The sequence below is a fragment of the Barbus barbus genome, assembly GCF_936440315.1.
Source record: "Barbus barbus genome assembly, chromosome: 8".
Taxonomy (NCBI): domain Eukaryota; kingdom Metazoa; phylum Chordata; class Actinopteri; order Cypriniformes; family Cyprinidae; genus Barbus; species Barbus barbus.
This window is the reverse complement of record NC_136736.1, coordinates 18,982,641-19,007,277: the sequence shown is the minus strand read 5'-3', so window position 1 is coordinate 19,007,277 and position 24,637 is coordinate 18,982,641.

Sequence of the window (24,637 nt, the reverse complement as noted above, 5' to 3'; positions counted from 1 at the left end):
CCAGTTCCAGCTGCTCGATGCGTCGTTGTGTGCGTGTCAACTCCTGCTGGGTAGCGATGAGTCTGTGGCTTAAGGAGCCGGTGATCTTGGCTAATTCTTTGTGATTGTAGCATTGACTTGGGTCTTGTGCCAAGAGACTTGTTATGTTTTCATCCAGCTGGTCCTGTGACTGGTGTTTCAGTGCTTCAGCGGCTTTATGGAGGAGGCTGTCTGTCGCAACACTTAGCAATGTTTCCAGATTCTCCCAGTGACCGACATGTTCTGTCGAACATGTTCTGATGGGGTGAGGGAGGTCTCAAACCGCAATTGACAAAGACCTTGAAGAGAAAAACAAAACAAACCAACACAAAACAAACCAAACAAAACAAATCGAACAAACAAGGGGTGTAGATTTGCACTGTAGAGTGTGTAATAGTGTTGAGTGTGTATTAAAGCAGGTGAGTGTGGTTCTCTGTGACTGTGATCCTCTGGGGGGCGTACTTCTAATTTGTTGCCTCTGTGGGGAGAAATTGAGCACACACAGGTAGCACAGCTAGAGAACAGATAAAGAAAGGAAGAACACCACAGAGCAAGGAACAGGGTAATAATTGGATGCTTCACATTTTCCCTGTAAATGAAAGCCCTTCTTTTTGTCTTTTCTTTTCTTTTTTTTCAAGGGCAAAGGTTAGGCTAATGCCAAAGTGAGGGAGAGGGACAAGAACAAAATATCTCTTACTAATATTAGATTTCCTCTTTTTTTTGTTAAGTCTGATGTTAGAATGTTGCTTCTAGTCAGAGGATTGTAAAAGGACATTTTTTTTTGTAAGTCTGTGATTGCTATTAATTTTCTCCGGGGTGAAGGAAACAATAGCAATGACAGTACTGGTCCCTTAACCTGTTAACCTTCGCCCCCCCCCATTTTGGGCCTCACAGGTGAAAATAACCTACCTAAATTAAAATGGCTAACAGTTCCTGACAAAGTGTGCTACACAAACAAATTAGGTATCTTTGGAAAGAAGACACTCTAGGCTTTACTATCCATCATCCAGAGTTGATAATGCTCAAAAAGATAAAAAGTTATAGACACTGACGTGCCTTGAAAAATATTTTTCCACACTGAATTTTTTTTTATTTCATATACAAATACATGAAATAAGTCCTGGAGCAATCCAGAAAAGTAATGGATTGAAAGCCACATGTCTCATGAGTTTATATTTCAAATTTGAAGAAGATACCATGACAAATTAGATTCCTGCAATATTTTTTCTGAAACTATTTATAGTCCTCCCACCCCCCTGTTTGAGGAAAAATAACCACGAAATGTATTGCAGAATTATACAAACTATTTTAGTCATTATACATTTTCCTGCATAGTTTTTCAATTATAAAATAATAGATAGAATTTTAGACATTATATAAGTGATTTATTAGAGCACTTACAAAAATAATTATTTGAGTAATAATGCGTGCTGGAAATCTCGCCGATGCCTACCTTTTCGTTGACCTGCTTTAGCCTGGCGGGGTAGGATTTCATAAAAGAGGAAGGTAAATGGAAAACAATTTTGAAACGTCGTTCTAAAGTTTCACAAATACCTGTTCAATTGCTAAAGTTCTCTGCTTATGCTTTCCCTCAGGCAATATCCCAGCAAACAGTAGCAGTAGTCAAATTAGAAGATAGTGGCAGGGAGAAAAGAGAAGAAGAAGAGTGAGGATTTACTCCCAATGTCAGGATTAGTAACAAGGGTGGCAGCGTGGTGGCGCTGTTGAGTCGATGCACCAAGGGGTTTGGCTTTGCTAATTTTAGTAGGGTAAAACACACTGGCCTAAGTATTGAGAAAAACCTAATTTTCTTTTGGAGTTTGGCTAATTAGAAGGTTTAGTTCTTATGCCTTAGGCAGGGTGAGGAATTAAATTGGTCCAGTGGAGTACAGCAGCAAGGCCCACCACCCGAGCGCACCAGGTGAGCTCCTGTAAGGGTCCTGCCGAACACTCAGTCCCCACCGTAGTTGCAGTGAGCCTCTCAAACAGCTGTGGCTTTTAGTGAGACACGGGTGAGGCACGTCACCGACTGCTGGCCTGAAGAGGGGCGGGGCTAGATCTCGGGAGCTATCCGGCCGGCGCGGACCCGGAGTCCGACGTACCTCAGTCAATAGCTAGCCGAGGTGGTATAGCCGCACCTTCGCCCAGTCAGCCTGTTGACTCCTCATCCGATACCCGTTTGCTAGGCCTGCTGCGGACCTTCACTGTGCAACACTAGAACAGAGACTGGAAACAATGTCACTTCACCAACCAAGCACTAGGGGGAGCCCTATTTACTCTTAGACCCAAGCAAAAGGGAAACTTAAATTAACTTCCGTGTTAATTAAGTAACTAAAGGATTGAAAATAAGGCAGATGGAACCAACTTAATTGCAAACTGAATTTAGAATTTCAAATTATAAATTGTGATTCCTAATTCAATTTTAATGATGTCATCATTAAAATTGATAGGATCGATTCAGATAACATTTTCAGAGGGATATAGTTTTATTATAAAATGATAATATTATAATGGTTTTCCTAGTTGCAGAGTATTATTGGCAGATAAGGATTAAGATCTTAATGATGTTTGTCATTAAAATTATAAGCGCAATTACAACTGGAACCAGTATGGAAACAGCAACTGTAATTAATTATTAAATTGAATTAGAATTTTCAAATGATCAAATTATCAATCTAACACTTTGGCCGCGGCGGGCTCAATCACTTTATCAGTTTATTCTGGCAGACCAAAACACAGTGGATTTTCTTCACCCACTTTTCCTTTGATAAAGATAAATATTCTCCCTACAGACTCATTTTGGCCACTCCTTCTGAGCGCCGCGTCTTGAGTTCACTCTTTTAGTGAATCAAAATGGCAGAAAATCATTAAGTAGCTAAGTTAATGTTCTCAAAGCCGGGAGATTTATTAAACATAGGTGAATCCGGAAGTGGAACGCGCACTAACCAGATCACGCTATGAAAGCCTTATAGAGAGAGAACAAGGAACACGCTTGATTCTCTTCTCCTGCGCTTAGAGCGACTTATTTGGTCTCAACAGACACTTTTATTTTTACTACAGTTTACTTTCTTCTTAAACAACAACTCATTGAAAGTTGTTGTTTAAGAAGAAAGTCTTTCATTGAAAACGCATTGCCACAAGTAAGTGTACAGTACCACAACAACTTTGACTCTCTGTGCATCCACTATTTCTTTCCGGCTAAAAATAGGAAAAACACACAAATTGACTATTATGAATAGGGATGCAGCGATTAACCGGTTCCGTGATTAACCACACTTTAAAACGTCACGGTTAATTAATCGTAAAGGTTCCACAAAACCGAGTGTTTCTGTTGCACGGAGCTGAACTGTTGCAGCTTGTGCAAAATGAAAACAAAGTCACACTAGTGGTGCACTAGCTTAAAATTACGTGCTTATCAGAGACACGAAGGCTACTACACGCATTAGATTAGTGACAGAGGGACTAAACAGCGAAGCTTTATTTCCACCAGAGAAATGCCTGTCGAAAGTGTGGGACCATTTTTGGTACACCAAGAAGTCATTTAAATATTGCCGTAAAAAAACTAATGCTAAAGAGCGAATACATATGGGATAATGCACGGCTAGCTGTACATTGAATGATTTTAATGCACGACATGAAGGCAAGAACCACCTGACGCGAAGCTACGGCTCGTTAGCTCAGCATTCTGCCCGCTTCAGATCAGAAAGAGATTAAATAATGCGGTAAAATCACATTTATTTGAATTAATTAATCATATTTAGCTACTTGAATTAATTATTCGAGAGAGAAGGAGAGAGAAGTGACAGTTGCCTGTGTGAATTAGCCTACCTGTGTCTGTGTCTCTCCAGTAGGCTATTTCATTTATTTAATTAATAAAAGTCACGGGCAGTGTTCTCAAGACGTTTGTGTCCTCCTGAATGAATCTCCGATCTCACAAACCAAAACAATAGACATGATTTTCTCAGGCTACATGTAAAATCATTATAAAGATTATTAAAATGAATACGTATGGATGACAGTTGATTACAATAATATTTCACTTTATTTCCATCATTAGTAACAGTTTCCCCTGTGGGATAAATAATGTTAATATTAGTTGTATATTAATAATACTTCATTAAATGTATTTACTATTCCTGTTGTAGTATTATTCATAAGTAAAAACCAACAAGATTTTTTTTTCACCATGTTTCCAAATTCTCTACCCCAGGTACAAAAGAAATACATTAAAAAACCATTTCCTATTTCCATTTCTTATTTTCAAAAGAGAAATACTGTCATGGATGTTTACAGAGCAGCGGTCACCTTTTTTAATTCTAATGGGAGAGATGGACTTTTGTTTGTTGTTTGTTTATTATTATTTCAAATCAAATTCAAATTTTATTTGTCACATACATATACATACATAGTACGACATGTAGTGAAATGTATTGTACGACTGTCCAACAAATTGTCTAACAAAATTAAGAAAAACCTCAAGTTTACAAAAATACAAATAGAAAAAGTACAGTAAACATATATACAGAAATAAACTAGCAATAAAATAAAATAAAGAATAGATATGAGAATTAAAAAAAGATATGAAGAATAAAAATAGAATATGATTCTATATAGATTCTATAAAAAGTAAAGTGTATGTCAGTGATAAAGTGTCCGTGTGCTGTGCAGTGCAGTAAAGTGTATAAGTGAGTAAAAGGAATACTAAAGACAAAAGACAAATGGTATGTAAGTCCCACTCATTTATCCTTATGTAACCTTCTACAAATTAGTGCAGATTGTATTTGAAAATGTGCAAAGTGGAAGTGTGGGGTGATGTGATTAGAGTGGAGAGAGGTTAAGACTCCGAATGGCCTGTGGGAAGAAGCTCCTCCTCATTCTCTGTGTGTTCGCCTTCATGGAGCGGAAGCGTCTCCCTGAACGCAGCAGAGAAAAGAGTCCATTGTTGGGATGGCTGAGGTCCTTCACTATCTTCCTGGCCCTGGTCAGGCACCGCTTGCTGTAGATGTCCTGCAGGTCAGGGAGCTCGGTGTGGATAGTACGTTCCGCTGAACGCACCACCCTCTGGAGGGCTCGTCTGTCCTGCATAGTGCAGTTCCCGAACCAGGAAGTGATGCTGCCCGTCAGGACGCTCTCGATGGTGCAGGTGTAAAAAGTCTTAAGCACCCGAGAGGGAAGTCTAAAGTCCCTTAAGCATCTCAGATGGTACAGACGCTGCCTGGCCTTCTTCACCAGGGTGCTGGTATGACAGGACCAAGTCAAGTCCTGCGTGATGTGAACACCCAGGTATCTGAAGCTGTCCACTCTCTCCACTGGAGTCCCGTTGATCGTGATCGGCTGGTAGGACTGCTCCTGCTTCGTACTGAAGTCCACTATCAGCTCCTTAGTTTTGCTGATGTTCAGGTGTAGACTATTCACCTGGCACCAACTCTCCAGGTTCTTAATCTCCTGTATGTAGGCCGTCTCGTCGTTGTCTGAGATCAGGCCCAACACAACAGTGTCATCAGCAAACTTGATGATGGTGGTGGAGTTGGAAGTGGCCACACAGTCATAAGTGTACAGTGAGTACAGCAGGGGGCTCAGAACACAACCTTGAGGGGCTCCAGTACTTAGGGTGATGGAGGATGAGGTGTGTTTACCCATCCGTACGGCTTGCTGTCTGTCCTTCAGGAAGCTGGAGATCCATTGGCACAAGTATGTGCTGAGACCAAGGACCTCCAACTTGGAGGTGAGTGTGGAGGGAATTATGGTGTTAAACGCTGAACTGTAGTCCACAAACAGCATTTTTACATAATTCCCTTTTCTGCAGTCCAGGTGACTTGTTGTGGTGTGGAGGAGGTGTGAGATGGCATCCTCCGTGGAGCGGTTATGCCTGTATGCAAACTGTAGTGGATCCAGTGTGTCTGGTAGTGATGCAATGATGAAGTCTCTGACCAGTCTCTCAAAGCACTTCCTCACCACTGATGTGAGGGCTACAGGGCGATAGTCGTTTAGGCAGATGGGCTGGGGTTTCTTGGGGACAGGAACAATGGTGGACTGCTTAAAGCATGAGGGGACTATGGACTGTTCCAGGGAGAGGTTGAAGATCTCAGTGAACACCGGTGCTAGCTGGTCAGCGCAGGCCTTCAGAACCCGACCTGTGATGCCATCTGGTCCTGCTACCTTCCTGATGTTCACTCTCCTGAATGCCCTCCTCACGTCATGCTCCGTGATGGTGAACACGTTGTCCTCACCGGCTTCCTCAGCGTGCATGCAGTTAGCACTGCTAGCGCTGCTAGCGTGATTAGCTGCAGCCTCGAAGCGAGCATAAAAAGTGTTCAGCTCGTCAGCCAGAGAAGCGTCCGCATTCCCCGATCTGGAGGGTGGTATTTTATAGTCCGTGATGGTTCTAAGTCCCTGCCACAGGCTCCTAGAGCCGCCATGTTGGAATTGCGACTCTAGTTTCCTCCCGTAGCACTGCTTCGCCTCCTTCACCGCTTTGCGCGCGCTGTAAGATGCAGCCTTGTAGTCATCCAATTATTTTGTGCTGTATTGTTGGTTACTGTGTTATTTCTGCTTCAAAAGCCAGTAATAAATAACACTTTAACATCTAAAGAGTGTTCATGTGATTTTATACATTATTAAATGTTAGGAAATTAATAAATGCATAATAATCGTCATAATCGTAAAACCGTGATTATTCATCAGACAATAATCGTACCAGCAAAATCTATAATCGTTGCATCCCTAATTATGAATGTGCTATGTAACGTAATACAAGTAATATTAATATGTAATTTAAAGCAATAGTTTAATTTAGCTCAAAGGGAATCATTTATGATTTTATAGGGATTTGAACAGAATCACTGTTACGGCGATTCACTGAACGAGTCGTATAACAAACTCTGCACTGGATATTAAAATCCAAAATATAGTGAAAACACTATTAAACAGCACAGTAACTAGATCAGCAGATTAAGACATTAACTTGTGAGCAGAAAACACAAGATGCTTCTCTTTTCAATAGAAATCAGATTTTATTTATATAAACCTAAGACATAAACTAATCTAACACATGAACACAAGCATTCACACATTCACACGTTGCAGAAAGAGAGAAAGTGAGGAAAGGATGAGTTTAAGAGAATGGAAATGTGAAATCCCAAGTTTACAGCAATATTTTCAATTGCATAGACCTGAACAACCATCAATTACTTATTTAACCCTCGCTTTGAGTTTCTCAATGAGGCTAAGATTTATATTAAAGTCACCAATTCAGAACTTGGAGGCCTTACTTGCTTGCATTGCCTGTGTTACGGGTTTCCTTTGTGTCTCCTTGCAGACAGGGGGTTCCCCGAAGTGTCTGATTGGCTGGAAGTTCAATAGTCTTTGAAGTGAGGTCTTGGGCGTTGGCTGAGGATGCGGAGTTGGTCTGGTCGAAGTTTGAAGCGAGTGCAGTCGGAGCTGGACTTTGTAGCAAACTTACATTAACACACGAAACTCCACGGAAAGACAAGAAACTAAAGTAAAAGAATAAAAGGATGTAACGAGACTAGGTTGGTTTTCTTTCCATCACGGTAGCAGCTGGCATGTGGGCCAGAGCACGCTCAAAGAGCAGCACGCGGTGGCAAAAGTGAAGCACAAAAGCGTAAGAGAGTAAGAGAGACTAAGAGAGCGTTTGATGGATGTCCTGAGTTTTTAAACTCTGTTTTCAGACCGTCCCATCTGGACGTCTTGACCAATTAGATACTGTCCTTGCTTGGGGTATTGCTTTGTTTCTCCACCCCCCCTAATAAATCAACTTGTTATCTGTTCAGTCAGAGGTCCGAACTTTACAGGCTCTTGCAAAGTTTACCTTTTGAGCATGATTTCTATAACAAGACTGATGCATTTGACAAAGAATTAATTGGAAGAAACATTTAAAGCATGAATTTTCAAACTCATACATACCAATCATGCATTTGAATCCTTCAGCTATTCAATAATGATTAAAAAGACCATACATAATATCTGATTAAAGCATGATATTCAAATGTGTGTTACATACACAATATGCAGTTATGCATAGAAATTATTAGTTTCATAAAAAATTGAAAATGAAAGTATTTTATGTAGTTCTATGAAGAACGAAGGCATGTTCTCTTAGACAAAGGAATTTTGGTTTGGTCTGTCTTCTATGTGTGGAGACCCTCCCAAGAGAGTCTGTAGCTCGTGATTTTCTATCACAGGTTTACATGTGACCATCAGTCTTGATTACTTGCAACACATTTGACAGTCTCCTTCCTGAATTGGAATTATTAATAAGTGTTCTTTTGTCTCAATGTTGCAAGTAATTCTGTGAAAGAGGCTTGCCGGTTATTTTGCTTCAGACTAGCTGGTGCTCGGATCTGGACAGATTTATTACATCCTGTTTGTTGGAGCCTCTCTGAATTCCAACTCCTCAGGTTTCAATGTTCTGATCGCCTCTTCACTTTGTCTGATTCAGTCTCTGATATCTTACAGCTATAAATTTTCAAATCAAACTAATGCCAGCTTTTATCCTCCACCATATATGTAATAATTTTAGAACTATTATTTTAATTTTAGTTTCTGGAAATTGAGTTGTATTGATTCGATATTGGTATGATTAATTGATAGCAATCAAAACGTCCAACTTATACCTTATTAACGATACTTCATTAACAACTTGTCCAGCAAGCATTAAAACCAGTATCTCTTAACAATTCAGTTTATTCCCGTGGCCACAGTAATACAGAATTGATTAGGTAATTTTGAGCATAGGTTAACGCGATCTTTGGCAAATAATTTCAGCCTTGAAAAATCACATAGCACCAGACAAAAGATTTCTTTATAAATCAAAGTTTATTTGCTACTCTACAATACTACTAAGCTAATATAACACAAAACAGAATACGTACACACACAAACATTGCAGGCAATGAACTTGAAGAAAGCTTAAACTAGCACTCTTTTGCTAGCTGCTGAAACTTTCCCTGAGGGAGTTTCAAGCAGAGAACTTGTCTATCTTTACTCTTAAAATTACTAGAATTATGGAGAATTATTTGATTAGTCGTATTACTTGCTCTGAGTTGTTTCTTTCCTTTCCTGGTTGAGGGAACCCCGGGTGCGGATTGTCTGCTGAAGTCGTCGTTACGTGATGTCACTGGGGATGCCCTCTTGCAATTGGTTGGTTTCTCTGTGACGTGATGACGCTCTTAGGAAGTCTGTTTAGAGAAATCAGCTAAATCAGCTTTTCTGGCTCGGGGCCAATTACCACCGTCCCGTGGACCTCCCAGACACTACCGGCCTGAGCTGGAGAGAGGGGATTTACCGGTGTCTGGGAAGCGTCCGGGCCCGAGCCAGCCCGCCGCCGTTCACGGCTTCCAGAGCGCCCCCGCGAACCCGCGCTTCAAGAGCGCCCTCCTGTGCCTGTTCCTTGCAGGTGCACTCCTACGTCTCCGCTGGTCCCGCCCAGCTCTCCTGCGTCTCCGCTGGTCCCATCCAGCTCTCCTGCGTCTCCGCTGGTCCCGTCCAGCTCTCCTGCGTCTCCGCTGGGGCCGTCCAGCTCTCCTGCGTCTCTGCTGGTCCCGTCCAGCTCTCCTGCGTCTCCGCTGTGGCCGTCCAGCTCTCCTGCGTCGCCGCTGGTGCCAAGGCCACAGAACCCCTCGGGTGGTCTGAAAAAATAGGGCCGTGGACTCCCGAGTCCCCTGACCTGCCACGGCCTCCCGTGTCTCCCGTCCCGCCATGGCTCCTGGAACGGGCCCCGTTCTGGAGGCAGGTAGCCCTGCCCCCTGATCCCTGGAGGCCTCCAGAGCGCCCACCCCCCTCCCCATTGGATGGCGTGATGGGGGCGTAATGTCAGTCCTGTGTCTTGTTTCCCCCTCCTCTCGTGCCCATATTTGGCCGTCCTGTTCCTGTCCTCGTTTGTCATCATTAGTTCATTTGTCTCCAGCCCTGTTAATTGCCCCACACCTCTTTCTGTTCTTCCCTGTTGATTTCCTAGTGTTTATAAGCCCTGTGTTTCCCTGCCCCTGTGTCCGATATTGTACATCATATATGTTCGTCTCTCCCCAAGCTCCTCGTCTATCTGTTGGCTCCAAATAAAGGACATTTTGGAATTCCCCTGTCTCTGCGCTCCCGTGTTTCCTGAGAGGGTTCTGACACATACAACCTTAATAGATATTGTCTATATATATATATATATATATATATATATATATATGTTGCTTTTGGTAGCAGCAACAATTATTATTTGTCCTTTGTGAACACTTATAAATGGTCTGATTTTCTTTGTTCTGCCAATAAGAAGAAAAGGCACGTTTCTCTGCTGGAGAGAAACGTGAGGTCATGGGAATGTCACTCTTGGGGAGATCTGGTGATTTTCTTAGTTCGGACGTCTGTTGTAAAACCGTCTCTCATGGTTGATTAAATCATTGAATTTATGCGTTGATGGTCAGGAGATATCAGGGAGGGTCTGTGCTGGAGCCTTTCCAGATTCCACATGCTTTGTACTGTTGATTATGCGACTTTTATTTAAACCGACTGTTGAGGACAGTACAGTGAAAAAGTGGCTGCAAGAAAAGTTTACAGCTGCAGTTGAGAGGCAGTATTGTGTGCACTATGGAGTCCACACCCTCACTCAAAACGAGATCCTATTTGTCTTGTTCACGATCAGGCAGCTCTTTTACAAGCGCTGCAGCCGCTATGGCCAGAGCAAAAGCTGAAGCAGCCAAGGCACGTTTGATTTTTGCAGATGAAGAGGAAAGAATAAAAGTGGAGAAAGCCAAATTGGAGGCAAAAATTGACAAAATGGTGTAAGAGAGAGAAACTGCTCCAGCCGTAGCTGAAGCAGAGGCTCTAGAAGCAGCTATTGACACATGTTGAACAGATGAATCTACATGCAATCACAGAATCGGGATCAAAAGCAGAGCCACTACCTTCAGTAGAGACCGTGAAGCCTCACACAGAGTTACCAGTCACAAATTCTGTTCCAGCTACACATCTCAAGTCAGAGAGTTGTTTAGACAATTTCTCTATGTTAGAATGCTGTTCATTGACTTCAGCTCGGCATTCAACACAATAATCCCACAACAGCTCATAAATAAGCTAAACCTGCTGGGCCTTAACAATTCCCTCTGTAACTGGATCCTGGACTTTGTAACTGGAAGACCTCAGTCAGTCCGTGTCGGCAACAACACCTCGAGCACTACAACACTGAGCACAGGTGCCCCACAAGGCTGTGTGCTCAGCCCGCTGCTCTTCACACTGCTGACCCACGACTGCACTGCCAAGTTCAACTCCAACCACATCATCAAGTTTGTGCTGACCGCAAGACCCTGCAGCGGACAGTGAACACAGCTGCTAAGATCATCGGTGCCCCTCTCCCCTCCATCCTGGACATCTTCCTTACACGATGCTCCAGCAAAACCAACAGCATCGTGAAGGACTCCACCCATCCCTCCCACAGTCTCTTCCAGCTCCTACCATCAGGAAGACGGTACCGGAGCATCAGAGCCCGCTCCGCCAGACTGCTCAACAGCTTTTTCCCCCAGGCTGTGAGAGCCCTGAACTCAAACCACCCCGCCCCCCTCTGAAACCCCATGCAAACCCCTACCTCCTGAACATGGACCACCCCCCACCCCAAACCTTACCACACCAAAGAAAAACTGTATGGAACTTTAATTATTTTTTTTATTTATTTTATTCTTATTTTTCTTTACACTATGGACACTCTCCTCTATGTGCACCATGGACACTTTACACTATGGACACTCACACTTTACACTATGTGCACTATGGACACTTACACTTTACACTATGTGCACTATGGACACTTACACTTACACACACTGCTGCGTGTGCACAATCTCACAAAAGACTCAGCAATATATGTATGTTTACATGCTCATGCACTACAAATCATCCTGCACTGTTCCCCAACCAGCTGCTGACTCAAATGTCTCTCTTTGCACATGTACAGTATTTGTGAAGCATTCGTATAGTTTGTATTTTTTATCTTCTATTTTTTAGTTTGTATAGGGTAATATTTATGTGAAGCATTCGTATAGTTGTATTTTTTATCCTTTATTCTTTTAGTTTGTATAGGGTAAATACTTATATATAGTATACTTATAGTTAAATCTGTTAGTAGTGTATAGGTTTATAGTGTTTTTTTTTTTACTTCATTGTTGTATGTCTGTATTTATGTAGCACCGTGGTCCTGCGAGACACGACATTTTGTTCCACTGCATGTCCCCACATGTAGCGGAATGACAATAAAGCTCAACTTGACTTGACTTGACTTGACAATGCTGAATTCACTCACATGCGATCAAAGAGAGATTCTGCTCAACCATCACAATTTACACCAGGTTTGAATCATCCTTCTGGTAACACGCCTGATGATAGCCAGCACAGACGGCAGACAAATTTCGTCCAAAGCAGCATGCCACCTTTCCCAATGGCAAGTCAAACACCTCAAAATTCTCAACAAGACAAAACAGACATTTCAGACTTTGTCAGATATTTTGCTCGCTGTGAACTGAGTGTGGAAGTGGGAAACACATTTCTGCACTACACCCTGGCCCAGCTCCAAAAGCTCAAGAAGCGGTCTCCTTACCACAGCATGGCGGGCAGGAGGTTTCCACACCACCAACAGAAGTGGAGGCTAACTGCACTGAGGTTTGTAGAGGAGACCTCAGTAACAAGTCCTGTTCAAAAATCAGCTTGGCAAAAGTCTATCCCAAAGGCCAACCTGAGAAAGCAATGAAAGTCTATATGATCTTTTATGAGCAGAGCATAAGGTCATTAGCTCTGATTTCTTTGATGACTTCAAATAAAAGGCCCCAGCTTCTCCATATACCCTGAGAACTTGTTATGCAGTGACAGAAATTATCGGTCGAAAAGCATCTGGGTACCAAATTGAGTCAGTAGATGGAAAGGTAATCCTCTCCCTACCTAGTTTGTTATAGTGTAACAACATTCCTGACATTAGGGCAGAGATTCCCACACCCAGTGCTGCTTTCCATCACTCTCATCTGAAGCCTATAGCTCCATTCATACCAGAGTTGGAGTCAGATGTTCCCATCATGATTCTTCTTGGCCGAGACATTATCAGAGTCCATAAGGTGCGCAGCCAGGTAAATGGTCCTCTTGATGCTCCTTATGCACAAAAACTTGACCTAGGATGGGTGATAGTTGGCAATGTTTGTCTGAATGGCATTCACAAGTCAACAGCTGTGAGAACATTCTTCACTAACACAAAAGAACAACGCCCCTCCATCTTTGATCCCTGTCCAATTGTTTTTCATGTAAAAGAGAGAAACGGTAATGGTCAGAGAAATAACAATGGAATGTGTTCTATGGAACAACTTGTCTATTATCACAAACGTGATCAGCTTGGACAGGAAGTGTTTAAGCTTACTCGTGATGACAACAAAGTTGCCCCATCTATTGATGACAAGAGCTGGAGAAAGACGAAAGCAACAGCTGGGTAGCTCCGTTGCCTTTCAGAGCTCCAAGGTGCAGACTCCCTAACAACAGATGTCAAGCCATGAAAAGCTTGTCGAGCTGAAGAAGTAACCTAGAGAGAAACCCAGAGATGAAACAGCACTTTTTTACATTCATGGGCAAAGTCTTTAGTAAGAATCATGCTGAAGAAGCTCCCCCTCTGTTGGAAGGAGAAGAGTGCTGGTATTTGCCCCTCTTCGGGGTATTTGCCCCTAAAAAACCCGGGAACATAAGAGTGTTTTTTGACTCTAGTGCTCGTCATGAGGGTGTCTCGCTGAATGATGTTCTTTTATCCGGGCCAGACATGAACAACACCCTTCTAGGGGTGCTCATGCGATTTCGCAAGGAAGCAGTAGCCATAACAGCTGACACTGAACAAATGTTCTACTGTTTCTTAGTGAGAGAGGACAACCGCAATTTCCTAATGTTCCTGTGGTTCCGTAATAATGACCCATCTGAAGACATTACTGAGTATCGCATGCGGGTCTGTGTGTTTGGCAACAGTCCCTCCCCTGCTGTAGCCATCTATTGTCTCCGACAGTCTGTCAAAGATGGTGACCCTGATGTCAAGAACTTTGTGAACCGTGATTTTTATGTAGACGATGGGTTGAAGTCTCTTCCTACAGCCAAGGCAGCAGTAGACCTGCTCAAAGACACACAGAGGACTCTTGCTGGTTCCAACTTACGCCTTCACAAAATAGCTTCGAACAGCAAAGAAGTTTTAAAGGCCTTCCCATCTCAAGATGATGCCAGCAATCTTAAAAATTTGGATCTCGGCTCTGACATGCTGCCTACGCAGCGCAGTCTGGGACTGAATTGCAATCTGAAGTCTGATACTTTTACTTTCGAAATCGCTAGTGAAGCTAAACCCTTTACTCGTCGAGGTGTTCTATCCACTGTCAATTGCATCTTCGATCCCCTTGGCTTTGTTGCCCCAGTTACAATCCAGGGCAAATCGATCATGAGAGAGGTAAATAACCAGAATGATGACTGGGACACCCCCTTCCCAAAGAAATGGAGGACAAATGGAACATGTGGTGACTTTCGCTTAATGATTTAAGTAATCTCCACGTTCTGAGATGCTACACAAACATATCACCTTCTACAGCTATGCAAAGGGAGCTGTTTGTCTTCTCTGATGCGTCAACAAAAGCAATAGCTGCAGTAGCTTACCTTAGATTGACAGACTCATGTGGAGTCAATCATGTTGGCTTCATCATGGGTAAGGCAAAACTCAGCCCCGAGCAAACAGTTCCCCGTCTTGAGTTGTGTGCTGTAGTTTTGGCAGTAGAATTGGCCGAGTTCATTTCTTCAGAAAATGACATGCCCTTGGATGACACTACTTACTTTACTGATAGTAAGGTAGTGCTAAGCTATATATAATGAAACACGACACTTCTATGTATATGTCAGCAATCGAGTCCTTCGGATTCGTAAGTCTTCTCATCCAAATCAGTGGAAGTATGTGCACACAGCTGAGAACCCAGCAGACATTGCAACAAGGTCTGTCACTGCTGCTCATCTCCAAGACACCAACTGGCTTTATGGACCAAAGTTTCTTCTAAACAACCCCCAGACTCTACATGAAGAGAACACATATGAGCTTGTGAATCCTTCTTCAGATGCAGAGGTACGTCCTGAAGTCTCCACACTGAACACTACATTGATGAGTAAGAGTCTTGGAACACAACGCTTCTCTAAGTTCTCCACTTGGAAGTCCAGCACTCGTGCCATTGCACGTCTTCTTCATATTTCTCAACAGTTCCATACGGGTTCTACAACAAAAACATCAAGTTGCAAGGGCTGGCATTACTGTTCCAATGCTCCAACAGTTGAAGAACTCTTATGTGCTGAAAAAATAATCATCAAAGCAGTACAACAGGAGACATATGCCCAAGAGTATAAGAGCTTGGAAACAGGTAATAAGCTCTCCAGGAAAATCCCCCTCAAAGGCTTAGACCCTTTCATAGACGTAGACAGCCTGCTACGAGTGGGAGGACAATTAACAGAAGCGGAGATTGAGCTTGATGTAAGAACATCCCTGGTAAACATCACATCGCAACATTTCTGGTCAAACATCACTATGAGAGAGTGCAACACCAGGAACGACATTATACAGAGGATGCTGTGCAAGCTGCTGGCTATCGTATAGTGGGTGGCAATAGGTGAGTTTGCAGTGTCATTCATGAATGTGTAACATGCCGAAAACTCAGAAGAGCACCTCAGATTCAAAAAATGGCTGATCTTCCAACACATCGTGTATCCACTGATCCTCCATTTACAAATGTAGGATTAGATGTTTTCGGCCCATGGACCGTGATGGCACGAAGAACCAGAGGTGGTCATGCACAGAGCAAAAGGTGGGCAGTACTATTCACCTGTCTGAGTGTGAGAGCTGTGCACATTGAACTTATTGAATCATTAGATACATCTAGCTTTATTAATGCCTTGCAGCATTTTCTTGCTATTTGAGGGCCTGTGAAGCTCATTCGCTCAGACGGAGGAACAAATTTTGTTGGTGCTTGTAGGGACTTCAACATTTCCTCTAACATTGACAGTACCTCTGTTAACAAGTTCCTCTTGGACCAAGGCTGTATCAGGCAGTTTAACCCACCCCATGCATCTCACATGGGTGGATCTTGGGAGAGGATGATTGGCATTGCTGGGAGGATACTGGATGTAATATTTCAACAGCTTGGGCCTTCAGCTCTAACACATGACATGCTCTCCACTTTTATGGCAGAAGTCGCTGCTGTAATTAATGCCAGACCTCTTGTCCCAGTGTCAACTGACCCAGATGATCCATTCATACTAATACTCAATGCACTCTTAACCCAAAAGGTCTCAATTGCACCTGTCCTAGCTGGTGATTGTGTCAAAAATCTTCACAACCATCAGTGGCGCAGGGGACAACACCTGGCACAAACTTTCTTGGATAAATGGAAAAAGCAGTATCTAACTCTGTTGCAACCAAAAAGAAAGTGGCCCTCTAGTAAGCCTAACCTTGAACCAGGAAGTATTGTGCTCTTAAAAGATGAACAACAAAAAAGGAATGAATGGCCAATGTGAACATGGCCAACATGGGACGTGTCACTCAAGTCGGCAAGGTAGAAGTCAAGGTCTTTAAAAAGGAAGGCCCTAAGGTTTTCATACGACCTATCACTAAGACAATCCTTCTTCTCACTCCTGAGAAACTTGACTAGGTCAGTTTAAATTGTAGTAGTGGTGTGTTACCCACGCCAGACGGGGAGTGTGCTGGAACAAGTTTGATTTAAACAGATTCCATGTTTAATGTTTAAGTTAATTAGAGATTTAATTATTTATTGAGTACAATTCTTTAATGTCAGTATTTCTCCTATTCACTTTATTAATGGTTTAGAGCTCCATCTAGTGGCAAGTTTAATGTTATTTTAAATTGTGATTTCTGGTGTTCACGTAAATCAGGAAGTAGTGAGTGCTCCATGTGGGCCGCAGTAACAATGGCTCTCTTTAATCGCCATATATTTCTGTAATCTTTATCCTTGCAACAGCATTGCTTGTAAGTATTTATTTGATTTATATTAATGTTCATTATACCTGTATGTAAATGTAAACCGTTAAGTTCAAAGTGACTTATTAATCACTTTCACTGAGCTATCGCTTTAGCAACGTTCTACTTTAGCATCCTATCGATGTATTGTGTATTTCCATAAGTAAAGGCCGTGTGCATTTACAAGCATCACAGCATATTATATCAATGTGAATATTGTTTTGCTTCTGTGGATTGTTAATTTCTGGACATTATTCTTTAATGTGTTCATTTGTTTATTTTTTAGTTTCACTCCATACCCAAGACCATTAAACCTGTGGGCAAACAAACTTCTTGTCTTCAGAGTTGTGTGAGGGAAGGGAATTTATCTGACTGAATAACAAAATAACAATGATATTGTCACGAATCCGGTTCATGGTTTTCCGTCCACTCACCATCAGAGGTCGCTCTTCCATCATATTGACTCTCACACCACACAGACTGTTATGTCACTCCGGACTACAGTTCCCATCATCCATTGCACTGATTGCACATACACAGCTGAATGCACTGATTACACACACACTGCTGAATCCCATCAGACACGGTCACCTGAAAGATATTACACACACTATATAACACCTACTCTAACCCTTTTCTTGCCGTTTCGGATGGTGTTTGCTCCTCGCCTGGACTTTTGCTCACGTTTACGGATTACCTCTCTTGTCTAGCCCTCTGGATTATGTTTGCTGTCGTCTGACTCAAACCCATTTAGGATTGCTATTCTGTCTTGCCTGTGCCATACCTGTTTGCTGTTGTTTGACCCTGCCTGTGTTTTGAGCGTGTTTCATACAGTAATAAAAGCTTGCACATGGATCTGCACGTCTCGCGTATCGTTTGCCCTGTTACAGATATGCAAGTGCTATAATAAGTCTCAGTTAGCTTAAGGCAGTACACGCAACAAGTTTGAAAAAAAAAAATTATATAATAAAAAGAAAACTGATAGAATAGAAAAAGAATAGAGCAAATTAGTGTTAGAGGCCTTGTTTGGTTTTATTTGTATAATAAATAAAAAGAAAACAAATGGATAGAATACAAAAATATTAGAAAAGCTAGTTAATTTTTTTTAAGAAAACAAGCAGTTAGTAAATTAATAGATTGCAAGTCTAAAAGGGACAGGTGTTGTTTTTTAAAAGAGTAGAATTAGAATAGAGAGTGCTAGAGTTAGAGGGTCCAATAACGATGGACGAGATATGGTTTTAGCTGATTCTTGAAGATTGCTAAGGACTCTGGCTGCTCGGATTGAGTTGGGCAGGTACTTCCACCAGGAGGGAGCATTTAATTTATTAATTTTGTGCCTCTCTGGGATGGCACAATAAAGCGATGTTCACTTGCGGAATGCAAGCTTTTAGAGGGCAAATAAGTATTTTTTTTATTTTTTATTATGCAAGTAAATAATGTGACAATGTTTACATGTACCAAATACAGAACCCCATAGATCAAACATATAAGAGAAGAAAAAAACAAAACACTAAGTAAAGAAGGTGACAATATTTACATGTGCCAAAATGCAGAAACACAGACAAATAAACATATATACTGATGGCCAACATGACAAGTCCGTTCCGATTAACTCCTGTATTTGCATTCATATGTCTGAGCATACGTGTGTGTGTGCGTGACATCTATCATCAAGAATCTTGGATACAAATGCCAGCTTATTGTGCTAGTGTTTGGTAGTCTGGGTCATGTACACAGGCTGGCGATCCGTGGACTTTGCATTGGGGGCTATCTAAAACAAGGGCCAAACAGTTGGCAAAGTACTGTTCAATCTCAGTGTTTATTTGGAAAAGGCGATGTTTCCTGTACCCTTAGAACTGTTAATCCATAACAATGTGCTGATTTGTTTTAATCTGTTGGATCATTCAAAAAATTAGATTCCTAATGATATTCGACTTGTAATGTGGAATCAAATAAAGTATATAAATGAGTGTGCGCATGTGTCTGTCATTGTGTCTAGGGTTGGGGAAGGAAGCATACAACTGAAATAGCATCATAATAGATTGATAACAGATATAAGTAGTGTAAAAAATAAAATAAACAAAGACGAATAATAATAATAATAATAATAGTAATAATAAAGACAACAAATGTCATTAGCAACAATAATAACCATAATAATATTACTCATAATGATAATAATAATAATAACTAGAATGTACATTTCCTGAAGAAAATGTGAGTGGGTGCTTGGCGTGGCAAAACTCGCCACTCGGTTGATAGGGTGGTTGCTAGGGTACCCAGGATGGTTGCTAGGGCTGTTGCTAGGGTACCCAGGGTGGTTGCTAAGGTGTTGCTATGTGGTTGCTAGGGTACTTGGGGAGGTTGCTAGGGTGTTGCTATGCGGTTGCTAGGGTACCTAGGATGGTTGCTAGGATGGTTGCTAGGGTACCCAGGATGGTTACTAAGGTGTTGCTAGGTGGTTGCTAGGGTGTTGCTATGCGTTGCTAGGGTACCCAGGATGGTTGCTAGGGTACCTAGGATGGTTGCTAGGGCGGTTGCTAGGGTACCCAGGGTGGTTGCTAAGGTGTTGCTATGTGGTTGCTAGGGTACTTGGGGTGGTTGCTAGGGTGTTGCTATGCGGTTGCTAGGGTACCTAGGATGGTTGCTAGGGCGGTTGCTAGGGTACCCAAGGTGGTTGCTAAGGTGTTGCTATGTGGTTGCTAGGGTACTTGGGGTGGTTGCTAGGGTACTTGGGGTGGTTGCTAGGGTGTTGCTATGTGGTTGCTAGGGTACCCAGGATGGTTGCTAGGGCCGTTGCTAGGGTACCCAGGGTGGTTGCTAAGGTGTTGCTATGTGGTTGCTAGGGTACTTGGGGTGGTTGCTAGGGTGTTGCTATGCGGTTGCTAGGGTACCCAGGATGGTTGCTAGGGCCGTTACTAGGGTACCCAGGGTGGTTACTAAGGTGTTGCTATGTGGTTGCTAGGGTACCCAGGATGGTTGCTATGGAGTTGCATGATGAAACTGCAAAGGCTTCTTGTCACTATGAATGATATAAACCAACTCCCATGCCTCTGTGACATTCAGAATGGAAGATATCCCTCTTTGGATTTTGGTTGCTAGGGTACTCTGTTTGGTTGCTATGGAGTTGCATGATAAAACTGCAAAGGCTTCTTGTCACTATGAATGATATAAACCAACTCCCGTGCCTCTGTGACATTCAGAATGGAAGATATCCCTCTTTGGATTTTGGTTGCTAGGGTACTCTGTTTGGTTGCTATGGAGTTGCATGATGAAACTGCAAAGGCTTCTTGTCACTATGAATGATATAAACCAACTCCCGTGCCTCTGTGACGTTCAGAATGGAAGATATCCCTATTTGGATTTTGGTTGCTAAGGTACTCTGTTTGGTTGCTATGGAGTTGCATGATGAAACTGCAAAGGCTTCTTGTCACTATGAATGATATAAACCAACTCCCATGCCTCTGTGACATTCAGAATGGAAGATATCCCTCTTTGGATTTTGGTTGCTAGGGTACTCTGTTTGGTTGCTATAGAGTTGCATGATGAAACTGCAAAGGCTTCTTGTCACTATGAATGATATAAACCAACCCCCATGCCTCTGTGACATTCAGAATGAAAGATATACCTCTTTGGATTTTGGTTGCTAAGGTCCTCTGTTTGGTTGCTATGGAGTTGCTTGGAGCTGCCAATGATGAAACTGCAAAGGCTTCTTGTCACTATGAATGATATAAACCAACTCCCATGCCTCTGTGACATTCAGAATGGAAGATATCCCTCTTTGGATTTTGGTTGCTAAGGTGCTCGACAATGGTTGCTAGGGAGGGGCTAGGAGCTGCCAATGATGAAACTGCAAAGGCTTCTTGTCACTATGAATGATATAAACCAACTCCCATGCCTCTGCAACATTCAGAATGGAAGATATCCCTCTTTGGATTTTGGTTGTTAAGGTGCTCTAAAATGGTTGCTAGGGAGGGGCTAGGAAGTGTTGAGGTGATTCATGATTGGCTGTTTGCTGCCCCGAGTCAAATGAGACCACCCTCATGTTTCTATGACAATTCAGTCCGGAGATATCCCTTTGATCTCTTTCAATGAATGTCTATGGAACTTGTTGCTAAGGTGCTCTAAATGGTTGCTAGGGCGTGGCTTGATAGCTTCACAAGACTCCCGATGGGAGTGGGTGTGTGAAAGAGGAGGGGCGCTGAAACAGCCAGGGCTGGCAGCGTGTGATGAGGCGCACCTGATGGGAATAGAGCCTCATCACCGCCGCCGTTTAAATGCCGAGCGCACCTCTCCTCGGGAGACCGGTCTCTTCCCGTGCATGCACGCTGGTGTCCTCGTGGGTCGAGTAGGAAGACTGCCGCACCCGTTAGACGGCCGACGGGCCAGGATGCCGGGCCGTCGAGTCCCCCAGAAGCTCCGGGGACTTAGGAGAAGGACGTCGCCGCTGAAGGAAGCCGCCGCCACTCGCTCCCGGACCCGAGAGGGGAGCGCGTGCGGCCACCGGACTCCGCCCCTTCCCTGGACCCTTCCCTCCTGAACACTGCCTTCCTTCACAAGCCCCGCAGCACGACGAGGACACCAGATCCCCTGTTTATTTTGGACACTTTTCCCCTTTGGACACTTTATTTTAATATTTTTGTTTAATAAAAACCTCTCTGAGGCCTGACGCCACGCCCACTGTGTCTGTCGTTTGCTCCTCCCGCCACAATATATATATATATATATATATATATATATATATGTATATATATATATATATATATATATATATATATATATATATATATATGTATATATATATATATATGTATATGTGTGTATTTATTTATTTATATACAGGTGCTGGTCATAAAATTAGAATATCAAGAAAAAGTTGATTTATTTCAGTAATACCATTCAAAAAGTGAAACTTGTATATTAGATTCATTCATTACACACAGACTGATATATTTCAAATGTTTATTTCCTTTAATTTTGATGATTATAACTGACAACTAATGAAAGTCCCAAATTCAGTATTCCAGAAAATTAGAATATTGTAAAAATGTTCAATATTGAAGACACCTGGTGCCACACTCTAATCAGCTAATTAACTCAAAACACCTGCAAAAGCCTTTAAATGGTCTCTCAGTCTAGTTCTGTAGGCTACACAATCATGGGGAAGACTGATGACTTGACAGTTGTCCAAAAGACGACCATTGACACCTTGCACAAGGAGGGCAAGACACAAAAGGGAAGGGACAAGATGTGGTAGAAAAAAAGTGTACAAGCAATAGGGATAACTGCACCCTGGAGAGGATTGTGAAACAAAACTCATTCAAAAATGTGCGGGAGATTCACAAAGAGTGGACTGCAGCTGGAGTCAGTGCTTCAAGAACCACCACGCACAGACGTATGCAAGACATGGGTTTCAGCTGTCGCATTCCTTGTGTCAAGTCACTCTTGAACAAGAGACAGCGTCAGAAGCGTCTTGACTGGACTGCTGCTGAGTGGTCCAAAGTTATGTTCTTTGATGAAAGTAAATTTTGCATTTCCTTTGGAAATCAAGGTCCCAGAGTCTGGAGGAAGAGAGGAGAGGCACATAATCCACGTTGCTTGAGGTCCAGTGTAAAGTTTCCACAGTCATTGATGGTTTGGGGTGCCATGTCATCTGCTGGTGTTGGTCCATTGTGTTTTCTGAGGTCCAAGGTCAACGCAGCCGTCTACCAGGAAGTTTTAGAGCACTTCATGCTTCCTGCTGCTGACCAACTTTATGGAGATGCAGATTTCATTTTACAACAGGACATGGCACCTGCACACACTGCCAAAGCTACCAGTACCTGGTTTAAGGACCATGGTATCCCTATTCTTGATTGGCCAGCAAACTCGCCTGACCTTAACCCCATAGAAAACCTATGGGATATTGTGAAGAGGAAGATGCAATACGCCAGACCCAACAATTCAGAAGAGCTGAAGGCCACTATCAGAGCAACATGGGCTCTCATAACACCGGAGCAGTGCCACAGACTGATCGACTCCATGCCACACCGCATTGCTGCAGTAATCCAGGCCAAAGGAGCCCCAACTAAATATTGAGTGCTGTACATGCTCATACTTTTCATGTTCATACTTTTCAGTTGGCCAACATTTATAAAAATCTTTTTTTTTGCATTGGTCTTAATTGATATTCTAATTTTCTGAGATACTGAATTTGGGACTTTCATTAGTTGTCAGTTATAATCATCAAAATTAAAGGAAATAAACATTTGAAATATATCAGTCTGTGTGTAATGAACGAATCTAATATACAAGTTTCACTTTTTGAATGGTATTACTGAAATAAAACAACTTTTTCATGATATTCTAATTTTATGACCATCACCTGTATATATTTTTTTTTATAATTTTCCCATCGCCTCCTTATATATATACACATGCACAGGTTCGTAACAGGTTTGCATGTATTTCAGCTGATATGTGATGCATTAAAAAAAAGTGAGGCATGCAAGTCAGAACCAGCCTGGGCAAGTGGCAGTGGAAGCGATAGCTCAGGGAGATGGCGGGGAGACACAAGCCCCACCTCACAGCCACCCTCCCATATTGCAACTCCACCACACCAGATACAGACCTGGATGTCATAGCCTACTTGTTGTAATTGGTCTCAGACAAAGAAGGTCAACAGATTTATGACTGCTGGAGGGTGATGAGAGCTGACCAGAAGGGGTGTAATTCTACTGTATTATGAGATGAACTGGATAGATTTTCCATTGAGATATAATCAATTAGTAGGTTTTTCCAGGACGCAATATGTATGGATTTTCTTGATTTCCAGTTCATGAGGATAGTTTTCTTGGCGATAGCTAGCGCTACCAGGAGTAACTGACTGTTTGTATTGTCTAAATTGATTATAGATATATCGCCAAGTAAACAAACTGATGGAGAATTTGGGATGTGACATCCCATAGTGACGGATAATGATTCAGTGACTTTTTCCCAAAAATGTATAATTGGGGTACAATACCAAAGGGCGTGAACATAAGTATCCGTTTAATTTTGGGTGAAATGTGAACATGTTTCTGAAGTGAATCCCATTTTTAAAAAATTCTGTCTGGTTAAGTGAATTCTGTGAAGTACCGTATACTGTATAAGTTGCAAGTTGGCATTTTTTTGTCATAAATTAGATATTTTTGCAGATTTGTGTCCAGAAAACAGCATCCGGAGCAATATATAGGTCTGATTCCCATTTAGCATGTGGTAAACTTAATGTGTTGTCTGATTTTAATATTATTCTGTATATTTTGGAGAGTAGTTTTTTTGAGGACGATATATTAATTAACTCTGAGAATAAAGGGGAAAGTTCTATATTAACGGTTCGAATGTTGATTTTTGATTGGATAGATGATTTGATTTGTAGATATTCCAAAAAACGATTACTCTCGATGCCATATTCCTGAACCAAATATGAAAATGAGGCCAGATTATTTATATGAAAGATGTGTTGGAGTTGTGTTATGCCCTTTTCTGCCCATGTGTGTAAATTAAGTGGCTTTTTATTAACTGTATAATCTGGATTATTCCAAATGGAGGTGTATTTAGATGGTACAAGAGGAATGTTTGTGATTT